Source organism: Dasypus novemcinctus, chromosome 28 (assembly GCF_030445035.2).
Source record: "Dasypus novemcinctus isolate mDasNov1 chromosome 28, mDasNov1.1.hap2, whole genome shotgun sequence".
Taxonomy (NCBI): Eukaryota; Metazoa; Chordata; class Mammalia; order Cingulata; family Dasypodidae; genus Dasypus; species Dasypus novemcinctus.
The window spans coordinates 9099047-9123913 of record NC_080700.1 but is presented as its reverse complement, the minus strand read 5'-3'; positions in this window follow the sequence as shown (position 1 = coordinate 9123913).

Here is a 24867-nt window from a genome sequence, read left to right as displayed (position 1 = left end):
ACAAAAGGATATCATCTTTGTTGTGGAGAATAGCTATCCCTAGTTTGAGTTAAAATAGATCATGAAATCAAAACTCAAAAGGATAAACTATTTCTAAATAACTTAATTGTTTCCTACAACCAATCTCAAGAACATTTATGGCTGTACAAATATATGCAGCAACCAACAAGATAAAATTCATAATGAATGGCATCCAAGTAAAGATTATCAAAGAGACAGGAAAATATGTCCCATAATAATGGGAATATTCAATGAATCAAAATTTAATCAGAATAGAAGCAGAGGGAACATTTTCTAACTCATTTTATGAGGTAAGCATTACCTTAACACCCAAATTCAAAAAATTTAAGAGGAAGGAAAATTGTAGACTAATATTTTGCATGAGCATTGTGCAAAAATTCTCAATAAAATATTAGTAAATTGAATCCAACAAAGTGTAAAATAATTACACATCATGACCAAGTGGGATTTATTCCAGGTATGCCCATACTGACTCATCAATCAAACATTAATTAATAGAATTGTCTTAGTTAGGGTTCTCTAAAGTAACAGAATTGAAAAGATTCAATTATATACTTATATAGCACAAATATTATGAGAATTATTACAGGAATTGGCTCACACATTTGTGGAGATGGGCAAAGATGAATTCTGTAGGGTAGGTCCTCAAGCTGGGAACTCCAATGCAGGTTTTTGCTGAGTTCATCTGGAGAAGATGGATGGCTGAAATAGAGATGGGAATTCTTCCTTATAACTGCCGAAAACATTAGTTCTCCCTTTAAGACCTTCCTTCAACTGATTGGATTAGATTTTTCCCTTTGTTGAAGGTATACTCCTTAGTTGATTATATATATAATCAGCCATAAACACTATCAACTTACTGATCATTTTAATTCATGAAATACCCTCACAGTAATAATCAGATAAATGCTTGCTTGACCAAACAACTGGACACCATAATCTAGCCAAGTTGACACGTGATCATAATATCACAGTAATTTGCTGCTAAAGGAACTCTGAACAGGATGAACTGGATCAGACCCACAACATTCCATGTTATAATCCAATTGTTTAATGACAAAGAAAAAGAAAGAATTCTGCATGCTGCAAGGAAGACACAATGTGTATCATTAAAGGGACCTGAACAAGACTATGTTCTGATTTCCCAGGAGAAACCATGGATTAAAGAAGGAAAGTGTGACTATATTTGAACTGACGGAAGCAAACATGGCCAAACAAGGTGCCTTGCCAGTTGGCCCTACCTTGGTGTTTGTGCTCCCAAGTGTAACAAAGCTGGCCTCCGATGTGACTTCTCTACATTTGCCTCTTTTGTCCCTTTTATTGACCTGAAGTTGGTCAGGAATTGGTGGGTGTATATCCAAGAGACTTGAATCTCTGGACTGTCCATGTGCCAGCTGAGCCCTGAGCTTCAGTGGAGTTACTATTCTCCAGTTATTCAGGCTCATCCAGGACAACTCACATGGAGGTGAGGATGAACAACCACCACACCAAGGATCCGAGATTGTCTACACTGCAAGCAAGACAGTCCCATCCATCAGCCATGTGGAATTGAAGCCCCCTCTCAATTAGAGGTAGAGTGGGCATCACCATCCAGAATCCTCAGGATTGAGGAATAAAATATGGGCTAGAGTGGAATTGCTGGTATTCTACTGTAGACACTGTGATTCTCGCAATGAAAGAAATTATATCATTGATGTGGAGACAGTGGCCGCCGGAGGTGCTGAAGTCAGGAACAGGGAAAAAGAGGTGTAGTATGCGGGTACTTTCAGGACTGGAAATTGATTTGAATGACATTGCAATGATAGATACAGGCCATTATATATCCTTCCATAACCTACAGAACTGAGAGGGAGATAGTGTAAACTACAATGTAAACTATAATCTGTGCTTAGTGGCAATGCTCCAAAATGTGTTCATCAAATGCAATGAATGTACCACATTAATGAAAGAAGTTGTTAGTGTGGGGAAAATTAGGATGTGTGGGGAGTGGGGCGTATGAGATTCTCTTATATTTCTTTCGGTAACATTTTATGTAATCTAAATATCTTTTAAAAATAAAAATAAATAATTTTAAAGAAGAACTGTATATCCAGGGAAATCACTTTAAAAATGAAGGATGGAATTAGATATTTCCAAATAAACAAAAGCTGAGGGTGTTCATCATCATTAGATCAGCCCAACAAACTAGACAATGTAGATGAAATGGAAAAATTCCTAAGAACATATCAATAACCAGAAAGAGCCTGCATTTGCCTGGAAAGGCTGGTGCAAATTTCCCCAGCTTCTTTCCTGCTGAAGGTGGTGCTAGAGCTTAGGCTAAAGGCTGCAAATAGATCTTGGTGGAGAAAAGCCAGTAACTACAGTCACTGTAATTTTCAATCAGCCCCACTTCCCCTCATGCTGGGGGTGGAGTTAAAGTGGCAGGTACCAGCCTCTTTCAGATTTGAACAAGCTTAAACTTTATTTTTATATGAGACACGCAGAGTGGGACCAGGAGAGGTTTTGGCCCCAAAAGACTCTTTGTTAGTTTTTTTAGTAGGATTTAGGGGTTTGTTTGGATACCAGGTTAGCTTGAATTAACATACCACCCACATTTTGACTGGATATAAGCTAGAATAGACATTCAGTTTACATCTTTTCTGAATACATAAGCCTATAGAGTTTATATCACTTAATTGCTCTCCAGAAACTAGGCAAATTTGGATACAGAATTAGATAAGTTTGAAAACACTTATATACACATACAGGCTATATTATTTCCCCACTTGGATGCCTGCTTAAGTTTGTTAAGCTTTGGCATCATTATTTTCAGAGTTATGGGGTGGGTGGCTATCTGTGTTTTTACTGCATCATTTATTAAAGCATGTACCCTAACTATTAATTAGGGGAGGAAGCAGAAAAGTATGATGAGAGCATAGGAGGAGTTCCAGGTGCACACTGCTTTGACTGCTGATTTTTCCCACTAATTTTTTAAGTAGGGCTCAATGATAAAGTTTTTTGGGGGGATATTGGGGGCTCCTCATGGCCTCAGGAGGAAGTCCTCTTCAGAGTGGCAGAATCTTGGGGAGGGTTTTCCAGCAGCCATCTTGGGAGCCATTGATGTCCACATGGACATCTTGCTAGGTTTCAGATCCACCCACTGATTTTGTATCTTACTAGCCTGCTTTATTCCCCCCTTAGAGGGTTTACACCTTTAATTTTAAAGGTGTGCTGAAGGGAGATGATCATTCTTCTGTAGCTACTTCATGCTGGTTAGAGGCGGTAGTTCCTACCTGACAAGGTGTAACACCCTCCCTGTTATTCTAGGTTGGAGGAAGATAGATGTGGCAACTTGGGCAAAGTTGGATGAAATTCCCATATGGCTAATAAGATGTTGATTCTGGAAGAAATAAACTTAATTAGAATTTTGAGAATATATGACTCTACTAAGACATATTGGATGAAAGTTCAGGTGTCTGCAAAGGCTGCATTTTTCCAAAGTTGGTGGGAAACAGTATTTTTCCTTGAGTTATTTTATGCTATTGGGTAACTTTAGAGAGAAATTGCAATAGACAAAAGGTTTAGGTATAAATTGCCAATTTCAATTTTTATGGTAGGAGTGAAGAATGGGAAGAGGCACTACCCTTTTAGGTAAGTTAAAGGAAATGAAATCAGACAAAGTTTGGTTTTCCTCCCCTCTAACAATAGGCATTAGGGTTAGAGTTAGTGGGAACAGTTGTCTTTGATATAGTCACTACTTAGTTTTATTTTTTGATGAGGTATTTTAGGCCATTCAATGACTGGCATTTGTACATCCCATCAGGTGTTTTTGGTGAACTGGCACTTTCTTGGGCAGCTGGCTTCATTCAAGATTAGTGCACCAAGCCAGATATTCCTTTAACTTTAACAGCTGTGGGAGTGATGAGACCTACAGAGTAAAGTTGTTTTTAGTGGGTTTTTTTTTTTTTACATTTTTGGTTTTAACTGAGTAATTCCTAGTAATTTTTTGACTGTTTTTACCAGGCTTTGGTTTTTTTGTAAACCTGGTTGGCTAGGCTGATTAGGGCATTCTTCCCCAGATGAGTGGCTTGGTGAGGTCCATGAAGGACTTTCCACTGCACTGCTACTGGCAGATAGCCTTGAGTATCTTTAACAAGTCATCCATTAATTTCCAGGGTGTATTCCAGGCTAGTTTTAAACTTTGGGTATGGACACTTAGCTTTGCTTTCTGGGCTGAAGTTCCAGGGGGAAGAGCTTTGGCCTCCATGAATTCAAACTGAGAAATCACTGCATAGACTGCCTTTTTAAAACTTTTCTTAAAAATTTAAAACTGCTTTCATTTGTGACCCATTTAATGTTTGGGTTCACAAGACATTCATCCTTTAAATCTGGCTGGCTTGAGTAGTTTGGGTTAAGAGTCTCAAGACAGGAGGGGAGAAGGGGTTCTTCAGGATCTGACTTTGGGCCCTCTCCCTGTAGTAGGGTGGCCAGGTTCAGAGTTTGACACACCCTTATTTGCACCTTGGGGTTTTTTATTAATTGGGTTTGGTATTAAATAACTATCTACTAGTAAGCCCCTGGTAGCTCCTGCCTCAAGCACATTCTTCACCTGGTGTGGGGTGAAGATTGAGAGGTTGCCCCCAAGCTAATTTGTTGGCTTTTTCAATTAAAAGGGCTGTTGGCTCCACTGCTCGAAGGCAAGGTGGCCATTCCTTTACCTTACAGACATGTTCATTAACTACTCAGAAAATGAAGTTGACCAGGACTTTTAACATGTTTAATGCCCTTTTGCATATGACTTACTAGGAGTATTACCATAATCCTCAGACATATATCTAGAATAAGCTATAGGTACAGTATTTAATACTAATTAATGTACTACTCTATGCATAAGTTTCTCCTTGAGCTCCAATTAGTAGCTTTAAGTTTCAGGTTTGCAATACCATACACATTATCTCTCCATGGGAGCAAGCTATAGTGACAATTATGGTTAACTTCTCCTCACAGTACTTTGGTATTCATTGCTCCACTTGATATGTTCTTCACAGAAGCTACAGCACCATTGGCCCTAGAGAGAAGCTAGGAAAGTAGGTTCCAGTATTTCACCGGCCTGGTACATAGCACTGTTTGGCACTATAAAACAATGCCAATTTGGAGGTGATATCCATTGTACATTTGGCTGCAATGAGTTATTGTTTGCTGCTTCAGGAGTTTGAAACTGCAACACAGTTCTCATCCACTTCAGGAGCATGAGCAGAGATGTGGTTGATAACTTTCTTATTTTAGGGGTCAGTGACCAACCTAGTCAATAACTCATATGGAGAAGTACCCTGCAGTGTATTGAGCACCTGGTTTGAATGCACAAGAGAGTCTGACAATGCTGAAGTCTATCTCTTGATTTTTATATACATTTTAAACATTTTTAATGCAATGTGTTACATATTAAATGAATTTTAGTACTTTGCTTTTTCTACACTTTTACCATGAAGACATTAATTACACACTTACTTTACTTTAGCAATAGAGAAAAACTAATTTTTTTTCTATTTTTAAAATGAAAAATGAAGATTCCCAGTGGAATTAAAGTAACTTTTCATTACCACACTTCTATATGCACGTTGAGGTGACTTTCAGAATGATTTTATTGCCATGAAGTTCCTTTTTGCCATTAACATCAATTTAGGTTTTTAGTTAATAATGACTTCTTAGAACTAACTATTTAGATATTTCACTTTAGAAGATGCTTTTACAAGCTTTTTTTTTTTTTATTAAGTACCTCATGATTTAATTTTTTTCCAATTAATGTCAACATTTAATACATAAAATTTTGCCCCTTCCCCTCCCCTCCCCTCCCCTCCCCTCCCCTCCCCTCCCCTCCCCTCTTTTCTTTTCTTTTCTTTTCTTTTCTTTTCTTTTTTTTTTTTTCTTTTTATAATTAACCACCAATACACAGACTGGTTAATTTACCTTAGAATACAATTAGCAACTGATGGATTTTACTATATGCATTTAAGAGAGGGCAGATCTACATTTCTTCAACTTAATTTTATTAGATATCAACTTAGAAATTTTTTCATAGTAAAGACTTAATACATACAATATTAATTTATTAACTTAGTATTTTATAAATCAAAGAGAGAATACCCAATTTAAATAAATTGAAACTGTTATAGTTTATACAAATAATTTTTTTCCATTTCTTTACAGGGAGCCAAACCCTTTTTGATATAAACTGATTCTTAATTTTTTCTGCTTAGAAGAGTTTTGATCTGTTACACCAAGCTCCTCCCTCAGAGCTTTTGCAAAGATAAGGCCCTGGGGGTGGGTAAATTATAGAACTCAGGATAATCCCTTTCCCTTTTTTTAAATAGTTGCTATATTCAGATTTCTATATGACCTTTTGTCCCCTCCAGGTTTTTTAGCTTAATGTGTGTTCTAGAAGTATTTATTACATATAAAACTGCATATTTAATTTGAACAAATTGAACAGAGCTTTTGTTAAGAATTATTTGTTAATTTGATATTATTATCCTGTTGTATGGAGATACATCCTGAGCAAATAGGCAGGCATGAATAGTTTGACATAGAAACACAACTTAGTTACTTAAAACTTTCATTCTTTTAAAAAACAAGTTTAACTGGAAAACAACATTTGAAAGATTTTCCATAAGGCTTTTTTTTTTTTTAATTTGCACTATGACCATACACTTTTACACAAGAAATTTTTTCTTAATTAATGGCTGATAGCTAAAATGTTTCCAATACTCTAATACAAGTTTTCTTTTCCTCAGAACCTTATCTATTACCTTGATTTCAGCAGACCCTGGATAAGCAAGACTAATTACTTGTATATTCATTGAGGCTATTAAGGCTTCCGGGAAACTGGTTTCTCTCAAGAATTACTACTTTTAGGAACACCAACAGTCAAGGCAGGCTTCTTTTACTTCTCAGTCCTCAGAGATAACAAGACTCCCCTCATGGACCCTGGACTGGGGAGTGGTGTCTAACCTCGAGGGTTAAGAATTCTACCAGGCAGTGATTTAGCCCACACTTGGAGCCATGAGAGAAAGCAGGGTTATTAACACCAGTAGAACTGAAACAGGGATGTCTCAAATCTGTTTGTTTTTTTCCCAAGCCATAGGGGCAGAAGTTGTTAAGAAATAACCATATGCATAGGCCAGGGGTGGGGCTAGACTTGTAGTAACCATAAACAAAGGCAAACTCAGTTTATAATTACCATTACAATAGCTGAAGTTTAAGGGTTAGGTGAGGCTAGTTATAAAATAATCATAATTAGAGGTAAGTTTAATTTATAATTACCATTACTATAATAAATGTGAGATGGATTTGAAGTAGCCATAACCAAAGGTAAATTAGTTTAAGATTACCATTACAATAGCTGAAATCTAGGCTACATTTACTTCATTGTAAAAATTTCAGGTTTTTTTTTGCCATTTTATATATAAAGGCATTTATACAATGATTTTACCTCTTAGTTTCTAGAAAGTTTTCATTTAAAATGAATTTGGGCACCTTTATTTATTAACCAAGCAATTCAAATAATTTATTAATAGCAACTTTGTGAAGTTTCTGGGTATTTTTTCTTTCACCAATTATATAAATTTCACTTGTGATTTATGCATTAAATGTACTAGCAAGAGAGTATTGAAAGATTTATTTTTAGGTTACCTTTCATCATTATTCAATTCTAAACAGGTGAACTCCTAATCCGATTTTCCAGGCATATGCAAACTGACAAAGTTAAATGCAGATTTAAAAATTGAACACAGAGTTAAGCACAGATTAAAACAGAAGAGAAAATTCTATACCTTTAGCATTTCTAGGAAATTTTTTTATTTTAATTGATGGCATATGACCTCCTTTTATTTTGATCACTATGTGCACCTTTTATAGGCACAACCAATTTTACACTAATGGAAGTTCAAGGCTTATTTTTTCATTTCTTTAAGGAGACACAATATGAGGTTTTTTGGCCTTGGATCTATCTGTTCTCTTTCTTTATGCTTGTTTAACTGGAATTCAGGGTTCCACAGAGACTGTTCTGTGGCCATATAGCCCAGCAGCAAGCAGAACTTCCTGATTCCTGAGGAGAGACTCCCATGAGAAACCCACTGGCATGCCAGAAGTCATGCTTATCATTCTAGGAAGAGTGAAGAGACACCCTTTTAGTTGACCCACCTGGTGTCCCAGAGTTCCAGCCTAACCAAAGTTCACCCTTTCACACAGTTCAATACCACCATCTGGAAGCATGAAAACATACAATGGCACTGAACCAATGGACAAATAGTAAAGAGTCACAGCACACAGAAAAAAACATAAAGTTCATTAATTAGACTTTTACTTCTTATTCTTTTGGTATGTGGTTTCGAAGCTTTCAATGATTTCCCATTTTTTATTTTTATTGCTTTTAAGAATTTCGACTGGCACCAAGAGGACTCACACAGTATTAATTCACAGTTTTGGGGAAGTGTCTTGTTCTCAGACATGTAAGCTATGGGAGGGGTTTATGAGGGAGGGGAGCTTCCATCAGGACCCTTCACCCATGCTTGCCATCTACAAAACAAACTCAATTGCATTCCAGCACCAAAACAAAGAACTATTTGTGGTCAAACTTTTCCACTGCTCAACTCCTATACAGACGAATGTTCATTACAAAAACCAATCCACTTTTCTGTAACCAAGACCCTCCAAATATATACCAATATCTCAGGATGGGAGGGAGTGGGACTTAAACCCACAAAACCTCCCTCACCACTGCCATACCTTTAACTTGCAGCTAACCAGAACCAAATAGTAGGTTGGTATAAACCCCAACTCAGATGAAGAGCTCCAGAGCATGCCTTCACTGCTCTTGACCAGATGAGGTTGCTACAGAACTGCAGTTTAGGAGTCTCCTCTTACCCCATGTTCTCCACAGTTAGACACACACAGCCACCACTTTTTTTTCTTTTCAGACCTGGAGAAGATGGCTTTCCCCCAACTTCCTGGGAGTACTAGGTCCTTGTGGGGTTGATCAAGCTCCTTTCTAATGTTTAGGTAGGCTTTTCTTACACTATGCCCCCAGGTGACTTACCCATCTGGCATGTGGAGCTTTTCTGTTCTGTTCTCAGGGTTTCCCTTTAAAGCCCTCAGTGCCTCTGGTTTCTTTTGGGAGGGCTTCATTGGAGTCCATAACATCTTTCTGGAGTAAAGGTGTCAGGGGCACCCAAGGCTGGAGTTCACCTGGGCCCTCCCGACTTCCTCAGAGGTATCTGAGAGGGGCAACAAAATGCTCATGTCTCTGGCCTTCGCGTGATTCTGGATGAGCCTCCAGAGATGTAGTGGAAGCAGAGAGAAGTTAGTGATTGTCTCTTGAAGGCTAGAACATAGGAATTCTCTGAGAAAGAAGGTTTATTATGACTGGCCGTGCCCAGCAGATTCCTGTCCAAAAACCCAAGCCCTGTGTCAGTCTTGTAGGTTGCTTTTATACAGAGAGCATGGGGGTAAAGCTAGGAAGCAGTGGGTTGAAGGGTAAGGTTTTGGTTTCTCAGGGCTTGGGGTCTTTCTGGGTAATAGGCAGGGAGGCCTGGGTGGTGTGATTACAAGAGGTGGGGTTGCAGTTCTTAATTGTTTGCAGGCACACATGGCTTATGCTGGAATGTTAAGTTTTGTGAGCTTACACACGTATCCCGGGTTCTTCTTGAACACACATTCAGGCTAATACATGCACAGGCTATATCAACAATAGAGCAATAAACACTTTAACTGATATACACTGGTAAAAATAACACTGATTGACTCATGGGCTGATGGAAGACTTGGATAGATCAGTGGTCATTGACCAAGATGGTCCTGATCAAGGCAAAAATTAAGATTTGTGGAGAGGAAGGCAGCGAAGGAGAGAGTCCATTATTCTGGCCCAACTTTAAAGAATCTCAGGACTCAAAAATATATGTTCAATAGAGATCAACAGCAAGATAAAAGATGGACTGAAAACAGACAGATTACTGATGTCTCTGTAGGGAACCAATGGCTTACTCATTTTACATTGCTCACCATGAGCAAAATGACTGGTAGTCAAGCATTTGGCCATCTGAGATGATTCAGTAGGCAGCACAATAAATGTAAACAAACACCTTCAGCACTGTGCAACACACACAGTGAACCTAATATAAATTATAGATTATATTTATAGTATAATTGCAATGATATTATTTCACCTATTGTAACATAGATACGACACCAATGTGAAATGTTAATAGTAAGGAAAACTGCTTATGGGAGGCAGAATTTGGGAACCCTGTACTTTCTGCATGATTTTTCTGTAAACCTACAACTTCTCTAATAAACAATAAACAAAGAAAGTATGCCCAGGTAAGGTGAATTCTGCATTCTTGCCTTTATTAATCAAACTTTAATTGCATTCACCACCAAATGGCTTTGATAAAATCACAGTGGTTTCATGTCCACATCCATGAAACTCCAGGGCACTGTTTATTTCCTCATTTTTAACTATTAAGAGACCACCACATACCAGCTGGTGCTGATATACATTGTAACTGAAATAGATCTGGATGAACAATCAAACAAAAAAATTCCTGTGGGAGGAGAAACAAATTTAGGGGAAAAAGCCCCACAAAGCTAAATATAAAATGAACTCCAAATTAATATCCTCATAGATATGACAATACAGAATTTAACAAAAACAAGGAATAAGTGGCAACCAGAAAGAAATAGCCAGAGAACAGGAAAGCACTTATCAAAAGAAAATTAAGATTGTAAAAAAAAATTATAAAGAAATAGAAAGCTTTGGACAAAAATATCATAGAAAATCTATCAGAGGGCAGAATAACAGTAGCATGCACAAGAGACAAAAAGATAAAATAAAATTTAAAAAACAAAAAGACTTTTCCCCCAGTATTAATGCTATAGAATGTCCTAAACTGAAGATGCAATCTCAGTATGCCATGTACCAAGTAAGGATGGAGCACAATGGATGAGAAAAAGAAACATACTTGGATACATTACTGTAATTTTAAAAGTCTAATATCAAAAAGTGATTCTAAATATATGTGGAGAATATTAAAGCACTTAAATAGTTTGCAATACTGAATGCTGTAAGAAAATGGCACAAGAAAATAAAAATTTTGAAAAGAAATGAGTTTAAAACTAAGAATCTATACTAAACCAAACTATCATTCAAAAGAAAATGCAGAGAAACAAATTTAAGAAATGCTGGCACTTATAAGGTTTTTTCTTGCATGTGCTTTTGTAAGAATTATGCTCAACAAAATAAAGCAAAACCATGAAAGAGATAATCAAGAAACTTGGAAGCAGTAGATTGAAATATGTAGAGTTATAAAGGGATATTTCAATATCAGTCATTAGAACATGCCTAGAGAGCAGACAACTCCAACTGGAACAGAATATAAAAATGTCCTGGAAGCTGAACACTAGAGTAAAGGAGCATCTTTACCTTAAGTAATATAATGTAGAGATTGGGAAAATAATGAGGCTTTGGTGAAAATAAATAATACTAGGGGAAAAAAAGACATGTATAATAGAAACTCCAAAAGAACCATAACCTTGAATTTAAAATAATATTGCCAGTAATTTGCTCTGCAATGAAAAGTACTCATGTAATCAAAATAATATTTAATGTTTTTAAACAACCCAACTAATATTCAAAGGATATATTGGAAACAGGGTTGGATTAAGAAAACTAGTGACCATCTAATCTATCATTATATGAAATTAGAAGATTGTATGTAAACATGATAATGTAAAATCGCAGAATAAAATGTTTAGAAAAATGGAGATAACAATCAGTAGGAATAACTCAGAACTGAGTGTGATCACTAAGGTATATTAATTAGGAATGGATACATATTGCCACTTTTTGTAAGAATTTAATGTTCCAGTAAAATTGTTTTAGCACCTTTATTGAATGATAATTTATACACCATAAAATCCTCCTTTTAGTGTATAATTCAGTGATTTTTGTAAATTTACCAGCATAGACACCCATCAGCACAATCCAGTTTTAGATCATGTCAATTACAACCCTCACGATTGTAATCATTTTATCCTCATTCCCACTTCTAGGTCCAGGCAACTACTAGTCAACTTTCTGTCTCTGTGGTGTTCCCATTACTGACATTTTATATGATTTCATTTTAAGCTGCAATGAAAATCCTTGTATAGACAAATTTACCCATGATTGTAGCTACTTAAAAGTGAGATCAAAAGATAATTTTACATTTAGTTTTTCTTGAAAATTTGCATTTAGCTAGATTTGATATTAATTTGAGTTCAAATTAAGTCACCCAGAGTGAAAAATATTTCTAAAATTTTAAATGATTTTCATTCATATTAGCTGGAATAGGGCTATATATAGTCACTTTTGTGGCTTGGACAATTTTCATGTTTTGTCTTTGTTTACATATAATAGCAGAATAGCCTTGTTTCTCTGGCTTGATCCTTTATGTTCACAGAATAGCCTTTTCTGCTTTTGATGCTCTATGAAATCAAACAGTTGGACAACAAGACCTAAGTGTGAATGGCAGGCCAGCCTCAAATTTTAAGGACTGCTTTTGTTCTTCTCAATATAATTTATATAAAATTTTAGTTAATATCAAGGAGCTCTATTTTCAGTTCTTTTCTTAAAATTCTCCAATATTTAAATGTATTTGAAGTAATTAATTTGGAACTATAGTGACCAGCAGTGTCTAGAACTCTTGGACTAAAGAATTTACCTAGTTTCTAGTCTTTCTCAAGTCTTTGTCCCAGAATTATTAACTTCACATAATAAGGGCCTAAAATGTCCAGTCTTAAGATTCAGAATAATAGGGGAGGAGATAGACTAGCAGACATACAATAACCAAAACACATAGGGTATTACACGATGTGAATTTCTTGCCCTCATGATGGGGTTGTTGAAGGCAGGTAAATTACTTAAGATTTATGGTTAAGTGTGCCATTCTTTTCCAGAAATTCTTAAAATATCATCTTTTTCATAGCAACATCATTTTCATAAATCAAATAAAAAGAGTGATTTTAAATGATAACCACTATTGTTGAAAGATAATTTTAAACTTTCTGTTTCTGTGCACTCTCAGAGACTATACGTCTCCTAAAAAATTGTTTTCTTCATTATTTATAAGATATTTTAATGTTTTCCTCTTAGTGTTTTTTTGCTTTCAGAGAAATTGATTTTTTTCTGAACTATAGGTTTCCACTTACATTTTTTTGTAGTGTGTTTAACATCTGGTGTTAGTAATATTTTGTTTTGTTAAATTGACCATCCTTTCCTTCATAGATTATGATTTTGTCTGTAAGAAAAGAAACTATTCCACCTCCTGAAAACTTTCTTTTAATTCTGTCTTTTTTTATTTTTTATTTTAAATGAAATATGTGGTTTTGCATGTTATGTAATGTTAACAGAAATCTGATACTTTGACTACATAAATTTTTGGTTGTCTCACAAACAGATATAAAATAATATATTATTTCTTTTGTAAACAAAAATGACCCTTTCAACAAATATTTTAAAATATTAAAAATTCATGCAACAATTGTGTTGATTTCTGGGTTCTCTATTTACCTATGTTATATCTTCATTATGTACAATGTTAATTTGATTACTGAATATATATACTGCATTTTAATTGCCACCTATGATCATTGGTCCACATAATTTTTCAAATTTCATTTGTCTTTAATTCCAACTGAAATTTACATCAGAATTTTTCCAAAATAACTCATTAAGGATTTTGATTAGAATTTTGCTGGTTTTGTAGATTAATATTGGAGATAAATATTATCTTTATGGTACTTGATTTTTTCATGTAGGAACATCATAAATCTTTCTAGGTTTTCAGGTTCTATTTTATTTCCCTCACTAAACTCTTATAGATGGCTGAATTCTATGATAAATACCCTAACTTCCTCAATCCTTTGTTAATGTTTAAAGAGCAAACACCAGGGCACAAAACAAACCTACCTAAATGAGTGCATATTTACAATTCTTTCTTTTCTTTCAGATGTTATATCCACGTTAACTGTAGTCATTTTTTTAATGCTGAAGAACAAATAAATCCAAAACTTAGTGGCTCAAACAGCATTCCTCACTTATCTCTCACAGTTTCTGTGGTTCTGGAATTCAGGCATTGGAGAGCTGATTGTGCCTCCACATCTCTCATGAAGTCACAGTCAAATATTTGCTCAATCTCCAGCCATCTAAGACCATGAATGGGCTGGAAGACACACTTCAAGGTGGCTCATCTACGTGGTGATTATTAGACAACCTCAGTTTCTCTCCACAAGGGCCTCCACGGTACAACTTGAGTATTCTCAGGACATGATATTTGGCTTCCCCAGAGAAAGAGGTCAATTTGAATGTGGAAGCTACAATACCTTTCAGGACCTAGCTTTGAAAGCTATGCATTATTAGCTCCACAGTATTTTTTGGTCATTCAGGCTACCCATATTTAAAGTGGGAAGATTCATGAAGCAAGTTTCATTGGGCCGTCTCATACAATGGATACTATTCAGTGTCATACACAAATCTCAATTGTACCATCAGATGAGTTTTGATTCATATATAAATTCTCAAACCACACCCCTATGAAGACATAGAACATTTCCATCACACCAGAAATTTGTCTCTTCCTTTTCCCAGTCAATCGCATCCCCCAGAGCAAACACCTCTCTTATTTATTTTCACCATAGATGAGTGTCACTTCTTTAAGCACTTCATACTTAGAAAATCGTATTGTATATGTAATTTTGTTCCAGCTACTTTTATACAACATGTTATCTGAGAAGCAACCATATGATTGCATGAAACGGTGATCTCTTATTTTTATGTCAAATGCTTTAGATTACATAAATGTTACATTAATATAGAGGGAATTCCCATACACCTCACCTCCTTCCATACACCTCACCTCCTTCCTCTACCACACTTTCCTACATTAGCAAAATCTTTCATTATGATGGTGTATTTGTTACACTCAATGAACACATATTGAAGTATTGCTGTTAACTGTGAACTGTAGTTTACATTATAGTTCACATTTTGCCCATAATTTTATAGATCATGACAAAATATTGTAATAACATTGTATGCACAATTGCAACGTTATGCAGGACGATTCCAATCTCCCAAACATGGCCCCATGTTACACCTATTTTTCCCTGACTCTTCCCTCCTAACCTCTGGTGGCCACTGCCTTTATGTCAATGAAAAAATTTCTTCCATTGCTAGAATAATCATGTCTTTAATAGAAGGATTCTTAACCAGAGATCCACAGATACCCAAGGGATCCATGGAAAGATTTTAGGGATTCCCTGAGGTTGAATTTAAAAAAAAGCTTATTATCTTTATTGTCTCTGACCTCTAACTGAAATCCAGCATTTCCTTCACTTATAAATGTATGCAAGAAATAAAATATAGTAGAATTCATTTCATCTGAATGCCAAAGGTGTATGTGGAACAGAAAGAGTTGAGAACCCCTGCTTTAATAGAATAATAATGTTTGCCTTGTTATCCAAGGTTTGTTTCCCAGTCTTGAGGATTTAGGGATGGTGATGCCCACTTTAATTGAGAGGAGTCTTATATTCCATGAGGCAGATGGGTGGGAGTATCTTGCTTGCAATTGCAGGCACTCTCTGTTCCCTGGGATGGGCATTGTCCATCATCATATCCTTGTTGACCTGGGTAAGTCCAATGAACTGGAGAGTAGGTTTTGCAACTCTGCTGAGATTCAGAGTTCACCTGGCATGTAAACCGACCAAAGATTTAAGTCTTTGGGAAATATATTTAACAAATGTAGTGCCAAATATAGTTCCAAATTAAGGGGCAGAAGAAGCTTTTGTAGGGAAACTATCAATGAATCTAAGTCTGTTATACTGGGGGGCATAAATTCCAAAGTAAGGCCCATGGATAGGGTGCAGAAATCCTGAGCTTGCATGTCCTGCTTAAAGTGTCTAGATGTCTCTAGAGCCCTCAGGAGCTCTGCTATTCCAGGCACTCTTTACTGTGGCAGTCAATGTGATCCTGCTGAGATGTGCAGGAGAGTAACCTCTGTAAAGACCTCCTGACTCACTTTGAAATCTTTTAGCCATAAAAACTCATTTGTATTTACCATTTCCCCCTTTTTGTCAAGGTGTTTTCCCAGACTATGATTTCTTTCAAAACAACATTATATATAATTATCACCTGATATTATATCAGTAGGATTAGACTGCACATCTACTTTAAATTTTAAGATAGCCAAACTGAGGTATATAGTTTGGAACTTCTCCCAGTTTATTGAGTTGTCCTTATTTCTAAATGGTACATAAATATTTGGACATTCCTATCTGCTTTATTTCTTCCATTCTTCTTATTTAATGCTCTTTGTCTGAAGGTAAAATTGATATTTAATATTATTAATTTAAATATATCAATGGAACAAATATAAAATCCTTCTTAAATGACAAAGCAAAATTTTAAAAGGGCAAGAAATACATATAGGTGGTTGAGTAAAATGCTTTTTATCCATATATGCATATCAGGGAACAGAAAAATGATAGAATATAGCCAAATCTATTGAGTGTATCAACAAATGTAATAGGGCAGAATTCATCAAATAAAAATTATATTAGATTATCCTGTACAGCAAAATCCAATTCATAAATTATAAGAAATATAATTAGAATTAAATAATTAGGAACATTTGAAAATAAAAGAATGGGTAAATACAATAAAAATTTTAAAATTTCACTTGCTCTTTCATTTGCAGTCAAGGCATAATTTGGGGGAAAATGAACTAAATGAGACAAAGAAGTGAAATTTACAATCTTAAATGACCCTATCATATAACTCTATTTAAAATATACAGAAAATACACAGAAATACTATAGTATAATAACAGAAAATTTTAACATATTACTCTTACTATTAAACTGTTAAGAATGAATATAAAATACTTAAATATAAATATATTATATAATATAAATATACTATAAACAGCACACTTTGAGGACAATGAAATAAAATTAGAAATGATTAACTAGTAACTTGGATCATAATATTTGAGGTCTAAATTTTAAAAGAGGTTTGAATCAAAGGTAAATAAATAAATTGCATACTTTAGTAATAAAAAAACTAAAACACAACATCATAATCTATGGGATATTTATAATGCTGAAATCAGAGGAAAATTCATGCCTTCAAATGCTTATATTAAAAGAAAGAATTAAATATCCAATTTAATCTCAAGAAATAATGTAAAATAAACTAAAATGCATCAAAAAGAGGAAATTAAAAAACCAACTAATAGTTTAGAAAACTGAAAACACAGTAAAAAATAACAGTGTATTATTTAAAATATTCAGAAAAATAAACAATTGGTTTTTTATTCCATTGTGGGAACATATGCATAACATACAATTAACTATTCTAAGCATTTACTTGTACAATCCGTTAGTATGATGCACTTTCATAAAGTTGTACAACCATGACCACTGTCTTTCATCACCCCAAATAGAAAATGATGTCCCCATTAATCAATAATTTCCCATTTCCTTCATCTTCCCAGCTTCTGATAACCATAAATCTGCTTTCTGTCTCTATGGCCTTTCCTATTCTAGGATATTCCATATAAGTGAAAGCATAATGTATGCCATTTTTGTGTCTGACTGTTTCTTTAACTTAACATAATGTTTTTTATATTTTTCTCTATGTTGCACCATGTAAAAGTGCTTCATTCATTCAATTTTATGACTAATATTCTGTCATATGGATTACCACCTTTTGTTTATCCATTCATCCATTGATAAGTATTTGGATTGTTTCCACACCTTGACTATTGTGAATAGTGAGTGCTGTTGTGAAACTTCAAACATTTGTTTCAGCATTTTCTTTTAATTCTTTTGGGTATATCCTAGTATATAGCTAATTACTTGGTCACATGGTGTTTCTTAACTTTGTGAGGAAACACCAAAGCCTTTTCCACAGTGCCTACACAATTTTGCATTCCCACCAGGAATGTATGAGGTTTCTAAATTCTCCACATTTTTGCCAGCACTTGTTATGATGAAATTGTCTATGAAATTAGAATCTATGAAGATGGAGTCCATGCCTAAGTTTTTTTTTTTTTTTTTGCCACTTTTCTTCCTTCACCAAATTAGGGTCTTAAATGAGACTGGAAAGGAATGTTCAGTGCCTAGCCATCACTGAAATGCTAGTAAATATTTTTAAATTAGGTGAAAAAAAGATTCTGAGATATTGTAGACATTGTTGGGCAAGAGATAAAAATTGGGTCTATGTCTTGAAACTTCATCAAACCCAAAACTGTGGCTGTTTCATTTGTTCTCCTTTAAACTGTCCTGGTCACATGTTGGAAATGCTGATGACATCCGAGGAGTGCAGTGCTTCTAATTGGAAATGAAAATGCAGTGGGTCCATGGCAGCAGATGTAGATAGCAGCATCACCTCAGAGCTCTTGCCCACTACACACTTCTTTGCAATTTGAAGCAGATATAAAGTGATTGGGTAGAGCAAAATCACAGATGAAGGATTTGAACCAGTAAGAGAGATTTTTGTGAGCCCAATATCAGTGGTAGGCAGTAAGTAGTCTGAGAGAAATAATGACTTTATGTCATACATTTTCACAATAAGTGAACCAGAGTCTTCAATTTAGCCACCCCACACATGCCAGTGAATTCCCTGCCTAGGTAGGTTAAGGAAGAAAGTCCCGACTGTTCAGATGAGGTAAATACAGATGGATGTAATTTGAGAGGGAGTCGTTATAAAAGAGAAGTTCATGAAGATTTGGAAAGAGTGACTGATTCATGAATGAATAAAAGGAAGAAGAAGCAAGAAACAGGTATTTAGAAAGAAGGACAAAAAGAGCTGGACTTGAGGAAATCCACATAAAGAGAACACCTGGCAATGAGGAAAGACAGTTAATGATGAGATCCCAGGAAGAGGAAAGGGAAGGTAGAAATCAAGTAGAGTCTTTCTTTCTCGTTCTCAATCTCTCTCTTTTTCCGCCAGGGAGCAGTTTTTTTCTATAGTGAGGAAGATAATTGTGAACTGTGAGTTTGGAGTAATACCAAGACGAGTGGGGGCAGACAGATATCAACAAAGGTACAAATGGAAAACTGATTTCTTGGGGGAAGGCTAAATGTGTAGATGGCCTGAGGGATTGGCATAATATTTGTTGGGACTAGAGTGATCAATAGCCAAACCCTCAGAGATACCTTGTGTAGCCCTGTTTCTATACTCAGCCCCCTGGATAGTTCTTACCCTCTGCCTCCAACCTTTGGCTGGACAAGGATCTGGACCGTAGTATTTATAAAGTGATAATGCCAGATGCTAAGAATGACTTTCTCATGGATGATATGTGTGGGCTTATAAAGGTGAAGTATAAGCAGGTGTTAACTCTGCAACCTGAGCACCAAGAGGCTTTCAACAGACTGCTTGTTTGTAAGATGTTCCAGATCTCTGCCCTAGAGCCTGTTTCTCCAGCAGATGAAGTCATTTCCATCCACTAACCTTGCCCGAAGTGGAATGGGATTCTAGGATATGGAGTCAGTTTCTCATATGTGGGAATGTGCAAGCAAGGCCTTATTAATGAACACTTGTGATGCACACTTAGAAAATTAGAAAAAAACTTCAGTTCATGTTTAGCTTTGGCAACTTGTTGGCTCTCAGTTACCCCTTCTGAATCTAAATTTCTTTATCTGTGCAATGAGGCTCAATGATGTCAACTTCCTACTATGATATGATAATGAAAACAGAAAATGTTGTCCCAGGTCTCTACCAGCCATCTCTATGTCCCCTTAAAATAAAGAACACTCAGATCACTAAAGGAATAGTTCACTAGATATGGAAGATTTAATTAACCAAATATTTTATTTTGGTGGTCATAAATTTTAATTAGGACATTGTATCTACTTTCTAATATTCTGGAGCCTCGTATTAAACACTGTGTTGTTATGATGGGCTGGATTGACACTGACATTATAAGCCTCATGTTTTCACTTTTATTCTCTATATAAACTGAGACACATTTCCTCATTAAGCATAGAGTTTCTCGCTCTGGAAGCCTCCTAATTGAGATTAGCCCCATTAGGAACTTAATGGAGTAAGTCAGAGATTGTCTCTGATGCCATCTACAATTCTGAAAGTCCATGATTGTATATATATATATTAAGCACTCAATTGATGCATCTTGGACTTAAATGATGTGACTTTTACTCAGCCTTTTAAAGACTGAATTAGAAACAGCCAATGGAAAATAATCATTAAGTAAATACATAGACCTTTCAGAAATCACTGATATGCTTTCTGTTGAAAGTTTAACAATGTATCCAGATCAATACTTAGATAAGTAAAAAGTAGAATGTAATTAATACTGTAAGAAAGAGATGTGAATTAGGATGTTCAGTAGATCTTCTCCTGATAGAGTGATTTTTGGAGATGGTTAGATTACTTTACCCATCTGGATTTTTATGACACTTCCAAGAAATAAAATTATATTCTTCCTTGAAGTGGGCAATTATTCCTTATGATATTGTTTTTTAAAGATAATATTATAGTTATAGGATACATTGGTGGTATTGGAATTTCTCAGAAAAAGATTATCATACATTCAAAATATGGGGGGAAAACTAGGTTTCCTTATTTGTAACTGAGAGACTTTAGGAAATGCATAAACTCCCTGATGTTGTGTACAATTATTGGTGTGTGAGGGCATGTCACTGATTTATATATCCTTATATTAAATCTTAAAAGATTTGTTTAAGATACAAAATGTACCTTACACTTTATGATTATTGTGGGTTTGACATTTTGAATAATTATTTTCCCACAAAGGAATCTCAAAATAAGGTTAGTAAATATTTATGAGAAGACTTTTTCCACATAGAGTTTGGGGAAATTATTTTCATCTTGTAAATGAATGCACATGAAATCCTTTTACATATTTCTTTTATTCATGTAAATGACTGAGGCACCCTTCATGCTCAACTTAGCTTGACTAAATTTATAAAACCCATGTAATTGACATACCCCTGGGCCTTTCCCTAACGTCTTCCAGTATTTTTCCACTAGCTTGGTCTGGTCTTGAAAAACTCTTTTGATCCGTGAATAAGGTCATCCTTGCATATTTAACAATTTTTATTTCAATTTTATTTGAAGTAATATATTATTCTTTTTTTCAAGATTTATTTATTTATTTATTTCTCCCTCCATTCCCCCCCTCCACCCCAGTTGTCTGTTCTGTGTCTATTTGCTATGTGTTCTTCTTTGTCCGCTTCTGTTGTTGTCAGCGGCATGGGGATCTGTGTCTCTTTTTGTTGCGTCATCTTTTTGTGTCAGCTCTCTGTGTGTGCAGCAACACTCCTGGGCATGCTGAACTTTCTTTCATGCTGGGCGGGTCTCCTTATGGAGTGCACTCCTTGCACGTGGGGCTCCCCTACATGGAGACACCCCTGCTTGGCACAGCACTCCTTGCATGCATCAAAACTGTGCATGAGCCAGCTCCACACAGATCAAGGAGGCCTGGGGTTTGAAACCACTGACCTCTCATGTGGTAGACAGATGCCCTATTCACGGGGCCAAGTCTACTTCCCTTATTATTTCTTATTGTCCTAAATTTTCTTGTCCATATTCTCCTCTTACTGCTTGACTGGACAGTGAAATGAGAATGAAAAGGAGGTATAGTTTATCTAATATTTTCCATGCTTCAAAATAAATGGCATGTCATAAGATGGAGAAAAGATTAAAAATAATTCTGATATATTGAAGATAATTCTTTTACTTTAAAAAATTTTATCTTTTGAAGATGCATAGATCCCAAAAAAATGTTACATAAAAAAATACAAGAGGTTTCCATACATCTCACAACCCATTCCCCCACTCCTTCCACATCAACAATCTCTTTCATCACTGTGGCACATTCACTGCATTTGGTGAATACATTTTGGAGCACTGCTGCACCGCATGGATAACAGTTTACACTACAGTTTACACTCTCCCCCAGCACATTCAGTGAGCTATGGCAGGATATATAATTTCTAGCATCTTTCCCTGCAATATTGAATAGTTACAAGTTAGGTCAGTTGTGTTTTGTTTAACACTGATTTCCAGAAGAAAATAAACTATCACTACGGTTTGTTGCAATTGTTTTTCTTCAAATTGTACTGCTTCAGGATGGAAGGACTGATGACATCTGAGGATTCTAACTTCTGATTGAAGGTCAAAACTCAGTGGGTGTTTGGCACTAGATGTGCACAAAAGTATAGAGCTCTTTCCAACTCCTTCTCCCCAGTTAGGAATATAATGGGAAAGGGCAGAACCAAAGTACAGAAGAGAGGATTTGATAGATCAAAAACTGAGTGAGAGCAGGCTCCCCTTTTTTTTTGTGATAGGAGAAAAGCAGCCTTGCAGATTCCATGGTAACTTCTCTCTCATTTGCACAGTCTCTGCATCAGAACCCTCAGTCTAGCCAGACAGAATGTGCCCTGGGAATGATGTGAAGAATACCCGGAACCTTCATTTGAAAGGAGAGAAATAGGAAGAGATTTAAAATGGTAATAAGAGGGCATTTAGAGGTTAGGAAACTATTCCTGAGTCTGGTATGCACGAATGAGAGGAGTGATTAGGGATTAATGATGCAAGAGCTAGAGACAAGGAAATCCACATCAAAAATAAATAAATAAAAACCGAAGTAAAATTTAGAAAGTAAAAAGCCAATGTTAGGATATGAAACCCATAGATTAAAAAAAGAAGGAAAAGGGTCTGCCATTGAGGAAATGGGTCCGGTGGCCATTGCACTTGTACTTAGTGGGGCATGAAGTGCACTTGAATCTGCCTTAAATTTCTGAGGGAGCAGAAGTAGGAGTTATAGGTGGGATGGGTAGCAACTGCCAGATTGAGGAGAGCATCATCATAGTGAAGGGCAACCCAGGTGTCGGTCTACCAGGACTAACTTAATAACACACATTTTGCTTCACTTGAATTTAGATCCTAACATCTTTGGAGCCTGAATCTAGTAAATAAGGTAATTTTAACTCTATTTTTTACCAATTTTTATTGTCTTTTTAAAAATGAGATAAATAGGTCATGCAAAATGTTACATTAAAATACATAGAAAGTTCCCATATACCCCACTTACCACCCACCCTCACTCCTCCCACATCAACATTCCCTTACATCAATAAGGCACATTCATTGCATTTGGTGAACATAACCTGGAGCACTGCGACACCACATGGACCATATTTTACATTGTAGTTCACACTTTCCCCCAGTACATTCAGTGGGTTATGGCAGGATATACAATGTCCTGCATCTGTCCCTGCAATATCATTCAGGAAACTTCCAAGTCCCAAAAATGCCCCCATATCACACCTCTTCCTCCCTCTCCCTGTACTCAGCAACTCCCGTGGCCACTGTCTCCACATCAGTGATACAATTTCTTCCATTGCTAGAAACACAACAGTTCTATAGTAGAATAACAGTAAGTCCACTCCAATCCAGATTATATTCCTCTATCCTGTGGACCCTGGGATGGCGATGTCCACTTCACCTCCAAATTGAGAGGGGGCTTTGATTCCACATGACTGATGGAGGTGATTCTTCTGCTTGCAGTTGTAGTTTCTTTTATTTCTCTGGTGTAGTGGTTGACCATTCTCACCTCCCTATCAGCTGACCTGGGTAAGTCCAACTAACTGGAGAGTAGATGTTATGACCCTGCTGAAGTTCAGGGCCCAGCTGGCACATGGTCAGTCTACAGATTCAAGTCTCCTCAGCATACACAAACCCCAGTGCCAATCACAGGTTCAGTAAAAGTGACAGAAGAAGCATGTGTTGAGCGGTCGTATCTGACTCCAACTCTATCACACTCAGGAGCATAAATTCCAAAGTTGGGCACACTCACAAGGAACTGAAATCCAGAGCCCTCTGTCATGACTGTATAACCTCTGTGTCTCTGTATCCTTCAGGATCACCGCAAAAGGAGATTTTATCTACTTTGGCTGTCTCTGAGATCCTGCTGAGATGTGCATAAGCATGACCTCTCTGAAGACCTCTTAACCCATTTTAAAGATTCTTAGCCATATAAACTGATTTGTCTTTACCATTTCCCCTCTTATTGAAGATATTTTTCTAGTTGCATCACCATCTGGTGATAGGTAGCAGTCCCTTGGCACCAGGGAGGCTCATCTCTGGGAGTCATGTCCCATGCTGGGGGAAAGGTAATGTATTTACATACTGAGTTTGGCTTAGAGAGTGGCCACATTTGAGCAACATGGAGACTCTCAGGAGGTAACTCTTAGGCAGCCTGCAGATCTAGGCCTAGTTGGAATTTCAAGTACACAGCCTCTTAAGCATAGTCATCAGTATCAAGGGCCATCACTGGACCATTGTTCTTCATTGGTCTTTGCCCTTACACTTGGGGAATTGTTGCTGTTGTATTTGGGAATACAACAGAGCTGACCAGGATGGGAACTCAGTACTCCACCAGTTCTCATAAATGTTCTCAGTTTTTCTCATTTGATTCTTGCCCCGTATATGAGGAAAAATTTTCAATTGCAATTTTGTGCAATTGCTTCATGTCTTCTCTTCTTTGTGAACCATGATCTGCTCTGTTTGTTTTTGTGAAGAATTTTCTCCCCAGCTCCTATGATTTATTTACATTCTCTCTTGCATTTTTTCCTTATGCATTGAGTTTTGGCATGCTTTCTTATAGCATTTCAGTCACCTGCCCCTTTTTTTGGTGAGGCTTTTCTAGCCCTGCCCCCTCCAATTTCTTACTCATTTCAGTAACCCGCCCCATGGACTAAAACAGTACTTATCTAGCAAAGCCTGTT